Raw genomic sequence first — 9,877 nt, forward strand, 5'->3', positions numbered from 1 at the left:
CACCAGAGGATCCCTTTGCACTGGGGTGATCCTTCCAGGGCCAGACACATCAACTTCAGGGCTAGATTTTGCTGTTGTCATGGCAAAAAGCTTCAAAACATCAGACCCACCTGGTTACTTAAACTCCTTTAATATGAAAAGTAAGGCTGAGATTTTATTGTATGAAAATCTAAACTGAATGTAAACTAAGCTAAAGTTGCCATCCAGTAAACTTCAGTTGCCTCCTTTGCGCATATGACACTGGCAGGACAAGTGCTAGCTTATGTCACGCCCAGGGCCGGCTCTACTGTTTTTGCCGCCCCAAGCAGGCAGATGAGTAAAGCTGAAGACAGAAGCTGCCGCCAAATTGCTGCCGCGGCAGTCGGAAGAGTAAAGCTGCTGCTGAATTACTGCTGCCATGGAAAGACGACTGCCGCCCCTTTCACAGTGCCACCCCAAGCACCTGCTTGGAACGCTGGGGCCTGGAGCCGGCCCTGGTCACGCTATCTGAAGTGGCTCACAACTGTGAGTGCCAATTTCAGGTGAGACTGTCAGCAAACAGGGCAGATACCAGAGATAATGCTGGCAACCAATTTCTCTAGTAAACTGACTAAAGATTTATTAGCTAAGAAAGGGAAATGAGAGTTATTGAGAGGTTAAAGCAGGTAAAATATTTTAACAGGTGAGTCAATAATTCTTGGGATCTCTGTCTGTTCAGTATTCCACCCTGTTAGAATCCAAAACAGTTCAGAGATACAGGATCGATCCTTGGATCCATTTGTATAGATTCTTATACCATCTTTCCATGGAAGGCAATGTGGCAGGTGTTTTTATTCACAGCACGGGCTCTTCCTTTGTTGATTATATGCAAAGAGTCTGTGAATTTCCGTTGTCGAAGACAGTGACCCATGGTTTGAAGTTAACAATCTCGTATATTTTCAAAGGTTTCAGAGTAGCAGCCGTGTTAGTCTGTATTCGATGAAGTGAGCTGTAGCTCACGAAAGCTTATGCTCTAATAAATTTGTTAGTCTCTAAGGTGCCACAAGTACTCCTTTTCTTTTTGCGTATATTTTCAAGGCTCCAATCTTGTGTGAGGGTAAACACAGTGTGATAGCCAGAAACAATCTTTCATTAGTTTTCATGAAGTTTACACATCCAGTACATTCACATCTTAACACTAACACACACTTTAATCTAGGGATATCTAAAAACTGGGTATACATAATATAATGCAATAGTAAAGAACAGGTTATAGATAAGTGAAGACAATACCATTATTTCTTTGATATCCACACACAAATGAATTGGTCCATGGATACCAGTACACTTAACATTTCTTTGATATTCATCCACAAGTGAATTAGTCTATGGCTTTGATCTGAGCTGGCCCGTCAACATCATACCTATGTCTCAACTGGACACTGACAGATACATAGCTGGAATCTCTCTTGCTTACTTGCGGATTAATATAGATAAAATAGGTGTTAGCATTATAAAAAGTGTTTAGCCTCTGTTGAGTGCCTGTGAGTTGCTGCCTGCATTAATCTTACTTGTCATATCTGTGTTATGCAGTGTAATGCAGTTTTTGAGCAGTTGTATTGTGAGCGTCTGTGACTATATGAGTCGCCAGAGTGGAGACTCATTAGTATGAAGAGCTGCCCTTCTACAGAAATTGTTATGCCTCTCCCGAAAGAGGAGACTCATCAATACTGGACAGACAATGGGTATATCTTATAACCGGAAACTCCCTGCATTTGGCCTGAGAAACTGTTAACAAAAGGACTAAAGATTCTTATTGCTGTTCTGCTCTCCTCTCTGTGAAGATGAGTCATGCAAGTGGACTCCTCCCATCAGCTGGGTTTGCAGCTCAGAGCACATGGCAGGAGGGGGATAAAAACCCCAAACCAGAGGAACAAAGGATCACTATGCTTCTTGGTCTCGGGGTGGGACGGGCAATGTGTTTCTAGGCATAAGCATGAGATTCCCCAGTTACTTAGCCTGGGTTAGCCCTAAAGGACAAAGAGAGCTTGCTGATTATAGAAGCCTATATTACCTTTTGAAACCTAAGACTATAAGGTTTCAGAGTAGCAGCCGTGTTAGTCTGTATTTGCAAAAAGAAAAGGAGTACTTGTGGCACCTTAGAGACTAATAAATTTATTTGAGCATAAGCTTTCGTGAGCTACAGCTCACTTCATCGGATGCATTCGGTGGAAAATACAGTGGGGAGATTTATATACACACACAGAGAACATGAAACAATGGGTTATATAAATCTCCCCACTGTACTTTCCACCGAATGCATCCGATGACGTGAACTGTAGCTCACGAAAGCTTATGCTTAAATAAATTTGTTAGTCTCTAAGGTGCCACAAATACTCCTTTTCTTTCTAAGACTGTAACTCATTCATGTGTCTATGTTTGCTTGTTTTAAATACAAATACTGCTCTAATTTCCTTTCCCTATTTAATACATCATCATACCATTTGCTATAAGATTGGCTACAAGCATTATCTTTGCGGTGAGACCAGGGGGTCTCAGGAGTAACCAGAAAACTGTTGTGATTCATAGTGTAAGGGACAATCTATCACAGAGATACACTCACCTAGGTAGCAAGACAGGCCTGAGTCCCCAAGGGAACTCTCTGTGTTAAGGCTGTTAAAGAGCCTGAGGAGTTTGCACTTGGTTGGTGAAATCTAAGTTTAGCACTCACAGCACATTTGGGGTTTCTGCCCTGGTTTTTAACTGAGTGCCCTTAGATTGGTCCTCATGCACTTGTGTCTCTGCTGACAGTGTCACAATGCACGTGAATCACCATACCAGTATTGCCAACCCCAAGTATTCAAAAATCAGGAGCGACACCCCTCTCCCCTGGCCCAAATTATGAATTTTTTTAAAAAATAAGAAATGTGGGGGTCTTATTGTTAGCCTTCTAGGTTTTGAGATTTTAGCTTTTAGACTGTAGTCAGATTTTCAAATTTTTCTCTGCCTCCATGAAACTTGCTATTTTATTTTTTAAATGAAAGTGGAAATTCTCACCTAATCACTTGACTCCAGAGGTGGAGTCTTTTTAAGAGAACACTGGATATTGTGATAAGGTGATTTCTTTTTTATTACATGAATCCCACTACATGTAAGAGTAGATATAAAATGCTACACAGAAAAGGTTCTGTTTTTTTCCAAGATATTTAGATCTGTTGTTTGCAAAATTGTGTGTCATGTTGTACTCTGTTTTTAACAATAAATTCAGCTCAACGTTAAATTAATTCTCACAGATGGAGATCCGTCTGTCAATCACACATGCCTATGTAATTTATCACACAGAGACCACTGCCCAGTGGGTGTGCGTATTTTAAAATCTCAATATTGCTACCCTCAAGCATTCAAAAACCATGAGTCAGACCCCCAAATCCATGGGATTTTCAAAAACAACACATTTTGGGTTCTTTTCATTTGCCTTCAGGTATTGGAGCATTTAGGAGTCATGTTGTCAAGCTTTTCTCTGAACTTTTGAGGGCTAGAAATTTGCATGTTTTATTTTAAATGAAAGCTGAGATTTTCACCTAACTGTGTGACTCCAGCAACCAGGGCTTTACATAAAAATGCCGAATAGCTAGAGATTCGCACAGATTGGCAACGCTGAAATATGGAGAGCGATACACTTTCCCCTCCCCACTATCTGGGTTGCAGGTGGCTGCGGTTTAAAAGAGGCTGGGGGAATGGAATGTGACCCAAAGTCTTCTTCTGGGGCATGGAACCAATTATGGTTCATTGTAGCAGAGAGTGGCAGTGTTTTACATGGGCTCCGTTGGATTTTTGACAGTATACCTCATCTATTCAGAAAGCCTTGAGGCTGCAGTGTATTAGGGTATCACTTTGTGCTGAAAAAATTAGGAACACTTAGATGAGCAGATATTTTATGCAAATTGTTTAGTGAGCTTGTGATGGATGTGGAGCTGCTCTGTAATAATGTATTAATAGGATCTAATCCTCACATAGGAGTAGAGAGTTATTTACCTCTGTATTGGCACTGGTGCGACCGCTGCTGGAAGACTGTGTCTAGTTCTGATGTCCACAATCGAAGAAGCATTTTGATAAATTGTGGTTGGGAGTTCAGGGAAGAGCCATGAGAATGATTAAAATATTAGCTCACATGCTTTATAGCAATAGACTCAAGAAGGGCAATCTATTTAGCGTTACAAAGAGAAGATTAAGGGTGACTTGATTACAGTCTGTAAGTACCTACATGGGGAACAAATATTTAATAATGGATTCTTCAATCTAGCAGAGAAAGGTATAACATGATTCAATGGCTGGAAGTTGAAGCCACACAAATTCAGACTGGAAAGAAGGTGTAAATTTTTTAGAGTAACCATTAGAACAACTTCCTAAGGGTCATGGTTGGTTCTTCATCACTGACAATGTTTAAATCAAGATTGGATGTTTTTCTAAAGATCTGCTCTAGGAATTATTCTGGGGAAGTTCTATGGCCTGTGTTATGCAGGAGGGCAGACTAAATGATCATAATGGTCCCGTCTGGTCTTGGAATCTATGAATGAATATTGTACACTTACCTGGTGTGACAAAGTCAGACCTGACAGTTCTGAAAGGGTGGTTGAAAGCAGCTATATTAGTCAGAATGGTTAATGCCCTTTTTCCTATGAAGTGAAAGGGGTTACCTTAGGTTAATTATGGACACCTGAGTCTAATTAAGGGAAGCCTGTGACCTTTAAAACCCTCTTCCAGTGAGGGAGAAAAGGAAGGAGGGATGGGAGAAGCAAGCTATAGAAGGGGGCAGTTAGGGGAAAAGGCTTATTCTAACTAAAAAGTTGTTTTACCCTATAAGGGGAAATCTTGTTTTTATTTCTGCTTGGGGAGGGAGGGCCTTAGTTCCCAGCATAGCTGGGCCCAGAGAGGGTGGCTGGTGATTGGCATAAGAAGAGGCAGTACTCCAGTGTGAGTTAAGAAAAGTAATTATTTTGGTTTTGTTTAAAAGAAGCTCTCAGGCCAAACCTAAGGCCTACCCTGTAAATAAACCAATGTGAAATATTAAATCTCTGGAGTGGGACTGAGGGGTTCTTGGATAAATCAATACCAGAGGGAGAAACATTGAGCCCTGATATGATAAAAGAGGTGGGTTGTCACACTGCTTATTGAGAGGTCTAGTGTATGTATATACTGGTTTAGTTTAATAGGTGGCTGTAAGGAAAAACAAGCAGGAAGGCAAAAGAATAGCCTGAGATCAGCCATGTCTCAGCAAACACTTGATGATCTATACTTTGGGGTACAGATGTGGGGACCCATATGAAAGACCCCCTAAGTTTATATTCTACCATCTTAGGTTAACAACTTCCCCAAGGCACAAATTCCTTTCCTTGTCCTCATCCTTGGACAGTATTGCTACCACTACCAAGTGATTTACATAAAAGTTCAGGACAGGGTCACTTGGAGTCTCTATTCCCCCAAAATATCCCCCCAAGCCCCTTCACCCCCTTTTCTGGAGAGGCTTGAGAATAATATACCCACCAATTGGTTAACAATGTGAGCACAGACCAAACCCTTTGGTTTTTAGGACACTGAAAATCAATCAGGTTCTTAAAAGAAGAATTTTATTATAAAGAAAAAGTAAAAGAATCACACTTGCAAAAGCAGAATGGAAAATAACTTTACAGGGTAATAAAAAGATTTAAAACACAGAGGACTCTCCTCTGGACTCAGCTTCACAGTTACAAAAACAGGAATAAAACTACTTCTTAGCATAGGGAAAATTCACAAGCTAAAACAAAAGATAATCTAATGCATTTCCTTGCCTTACTTACAATTTTTGTAATCTTAGATGAATTATTTCAAGTATGTTTTTAGGAGATGTTGTCCCTGCCTGGTCTCTCTCTCTATCTGGAGGGGGAACAAACAAAGAGAGCCCAAACAAAACCTCCCTCACCCCAGGTTTGAAAGTATCTTCTTTCCTTATTGGTCCTTTTGGTTAGGTGCCAACCAGGTTATTTGAGCTTCTTAACCCTTTAAAGGTAAAGATTCAGTACAGCTACCCAGGAGGGATTTTACAAAAGGACTACAGTAGTTTCAAAAGGGACTCTCTCTCAATGGTGGTAGTTGTTCAGGGGAACCAGACTAAGATGCAAGCACCTGCTAGGGTATATGAAGAAGTCAGGCCTGTTTAGGTTACCATCAGGAAGACTGTAGGTAATATGTAATACTGTTGTGCAAAAAAAAAAAAGCAAGTATCATTCTGGAATGTTTGTAAGCAAGACACGAGAAGTAATTCTTCCATCCTTCTCAGCACTGATAAGGCCTCAGCTGGAGTACTGTGACCAGTTCTGAGCACCACACTTTGGGAAAGATGTGGAAAAACTGGAGAATGTTTAAAGGAGTGCAACAAAAATGATCATAGGTCTAGAAAACATGACCTATGAGGAAAGATTGAAAAACTTGGTTTTGTTTAATCTGGAGAAGAGAAGATTGAGGGGGGACAGGATAACACTCTTCAGATATGTAAAAGGGTGCTATAAACAGGAGGATGCTATGGGGTGCTGGAACAATTTTTATAGTGGGAGCACTGAGATCATTGAACCAAACTATAAACCTTGCATATAATGGAAACCACTTCAAGCCCGGGGGTGTGCCAGCACTCATACTTCCAGCACCTATGGGATGATACTTTGTTTTCCTTAACCACTGAGGATAGGACAAGAAGAAATTAGCTTACATTGCGGCAAGGGAGATATAGGTTAGACGTGAGGAAAAACTTCTTAGCTATAAAGGTAGTAAAGCACTGGAACAAATTACTTGGAACTCTATCACTGGATGTTTTTAAGAACTGGTTAGACAAACATCTTTCAGGGTTGGTCTAGATAATATGTAGTGTTACCTCAGTGAAGAAGACTGGACTAGATGACCTATCAAGGTCCCTTCCAGTCCTACATTTCTATGATTCTAAAGCCATGTGTGTGGACTTGTTTTACAGTTCTTGTTTCTCTAAATGCTTTGCACTGATAAATAAACAATACTTGGTTTAAGAAGACTGTTTGGTAATTATATGCACCACTGATCGCAGACTCCTGAAGTGAAGAATCACAGTCGGACCTGCTGGGTAAGCACAGTTCATACTCAGGGTACTGTAACCCAGGGTCCAATTCAGGAGTGAGTGAAGTGCAGAATTCCACCTCGGAGAGGTAAAGGCATGAAGCCGAGAGGGGGTGCACCCACAAAGGGGTCAAAGGTGCAACTAGCCCTATACCCGTGATGCTAATCTGCATATTTGTATAGAATCATAAACCTCAATTTAAAAAAAAGAAGTTGCGGGTGGATTTAGTGCTGGTGAAAAGTATCAGATTGACAGGCAGTTGGAACAATGTCACTTCCAGGACAGCAGCCTGCTAACCTTTCCACACATATTGCTCTACCAACATGTCTCCAACCTGACCCATAGGGACTCAACCTCTTGGGGCAGCAGGGATATTTCAAAGCAGGTCAACACTAAAAACACTGCATCAGCGCAGCTGCATGGATGCAGCTGTGCTGCTGTAGAACTTAAGAGAAGACGCTCCTATGCTGACAGGAGAGCTTCTCCCATCGGCCTAGTTAATCCACCTCCCGGAGAGCTGATAGCTATGTGAATGGGAGAAGCTCTCCCTATCTACATGAGAAGCGCCACCACACTCCCCCTGGAACCTTCTTGACATGAGCCCAATGGCAGCTGGCTGAAATGCTCCCACATGCTACAGACTAGTGAACAGCTCCCAGCCCTGAGAACTCCGATTTTCCAGGGATAACACTTGGAAATTACTGTGTGTAATAAGGGTTATAAAGCTCTGCCCTGGAGCTATGGAAAGCACAAGTACACCCCAAATATTTACATGTCTGACTGAGTCTCTCTTTTAGCAGGTTTCAGAGTAGCAGCCGTGTTAGTCTGTATTCTCAAAAAGAAAAGGAGTACTTGTGGCACCTTAGAGACTAACAAATTTATTAGAGCATAAGCTTTCGTGAGCTACAGCTCACAGCAGCTTTTTATCTCTGGCTGATTTCCTACATAATCCAATTTATTTAGATTGATAAGGAGCTGGCACCTTGCCATCTGAGACAGCAAAAACAGAACAGATTGGAATCTTAGAATAGCAGACATCTGCTCAGGCATCTCCCTACAGCACTTAAAAGTCAGCCAAATTGTATCAACAAAAAATAGTGGTGGTGAAGGTTGCCAGTCTGGCACACCCAAGACTGAAGTCCTTTGATTAGCCACAGTCTGCTGTCGTGTAAGCTTCACCTTACTGCTTCATCTTTGACTTAATCACCTGTGTGCCTCTGTCTGTCTGTGTCTATCTGTCAGTCAAGAAGGCCTAGTATTGCCCACTCTCATTATTGGATTCTGAGTTGTACAATATTTCTCAGCTGTCATTTAAAAAATGAAATACCTTTCTCAGTATTGCTAATCCTCACTGTTTAAAAGTCATGAAGCAGGCCCCACAAAATCATCAGATTGCTCTGCAATCATGATTTTATTTTTTTTTAAAAGAGTGAATCCTCTTTTTTGGGTATATTCCAATTTTTGAACTCCTCATGGCCACCACTACTGTGTATATGGCAACTGCAGTTTGCCATTTCTTGCCACAGTTGGTGTTTTTTTAAGCCCCAGATCCTGAAATTATGCAAATATACCCAGATCTCAGCTTTCATTTAAAAGAAAGGCAAAAAGTTTCTAGCTCTTGTGGAGCTAAGAAGAGCCCTATGAAATTCTTTTTAATTTTTTAATTTATTTTTCTGGAATTTCACTTTATTACTCTTTAACATGGGAGGTGTCTGGGAGACCATACTGGATCCAGCCCTAGGGGGTAGGAGACCTGGGGAGGTCAGGTCTTGCCCCTCAGAGGAGAGTGCAGAGCAAGCCCACCCTGCACTCACTCCACAGAAACTGCTCCTGTCCTGCGGGGCTGGGCCCAAATTTGGGCATTGAAACTTGGTGCCTAGGGACACAGTGCCACTCAGGTTTGACCCAGCTGCACCTCCATCATGATGGGGGTGGTGGTGACCAGGCCAAATTTGAGTGAGCAGCACTGCAACCCCATGCGCCAGGTCACAACACCTGGAGCAGGGAGCCGGGCCCAGCACCACTGTACAATGGTAAATTATATTGATTATTTGCTAGCAAAACACTGACATTTCACTTGTGAGGACACCAGATATTTTACAACATCTGGTAGTTTTACTTTGCTTTGTAACAGTCAGGTGACTTGGTTACTAAGTTACCCACCACTCACCTTCCTTAACTTGGAACAGATCATCCTGGAGCACCAACCAAAACAATCCCAAACCCAATGCCCTATACCTCTGTTGCATTAATTGGAGGACTCAGCAGAGGAATCTGGAACTGAAAGGGGATTTGGAGACTGAGGACAGGTCTACACTACAGATGTATATCAGTGTAACTGCGTTGCTCGGGGGTGTGAAAAATCCACATGCGTGAGCAATGTAAAAAGAAAAGGAGTGCTTGTTGCACCTTAGAAACTCAGAAGTACTCCTTTTCTTTTTGCGAATACAGACTAACATGGCTGCTACTCTGAAACATGAGCAATGTATTTATACCAACCTAATGTCCCGTGTAGACAATGCTATGTTGCCGGGAGAACTTCCCTCGTCGACATAGCTACCAGCTCTCCGGGAGGTGGATTAACTAGGCCGATGGGAGAAGCTTTTCTGTCAGCATAGGAGCGTCTTCACTTAAGCTCTACAGCAGCACAGCTGCATCCATGTCGCACCCCTATGTCGCTAGGGAAGGGTTGGTATCCAGGGCGTAGGGAGAGACATCAACAGCAAAGAGCAGCATAAGGCAGGACCAGCGGGAGGAGGGAAACAGCAGAAGTGAACCCAGAAGTAGCACTTTTTTAGG

Source organism: Dermochelys coriacea, chromosome 3 (genome assembly GCF_009764565.3).
Source record: "Dermochelys coriacea isolate rDerCor1 chromosome 3, rDerCor1.pri.v4, whole genome shotgun sequence".
Classification (NCBI taxonomy): Eukaryota; Metazoa; Chordata; order Testudines; family Dermochelyidae; genus Dermochelys; species Dermochelys coriacea.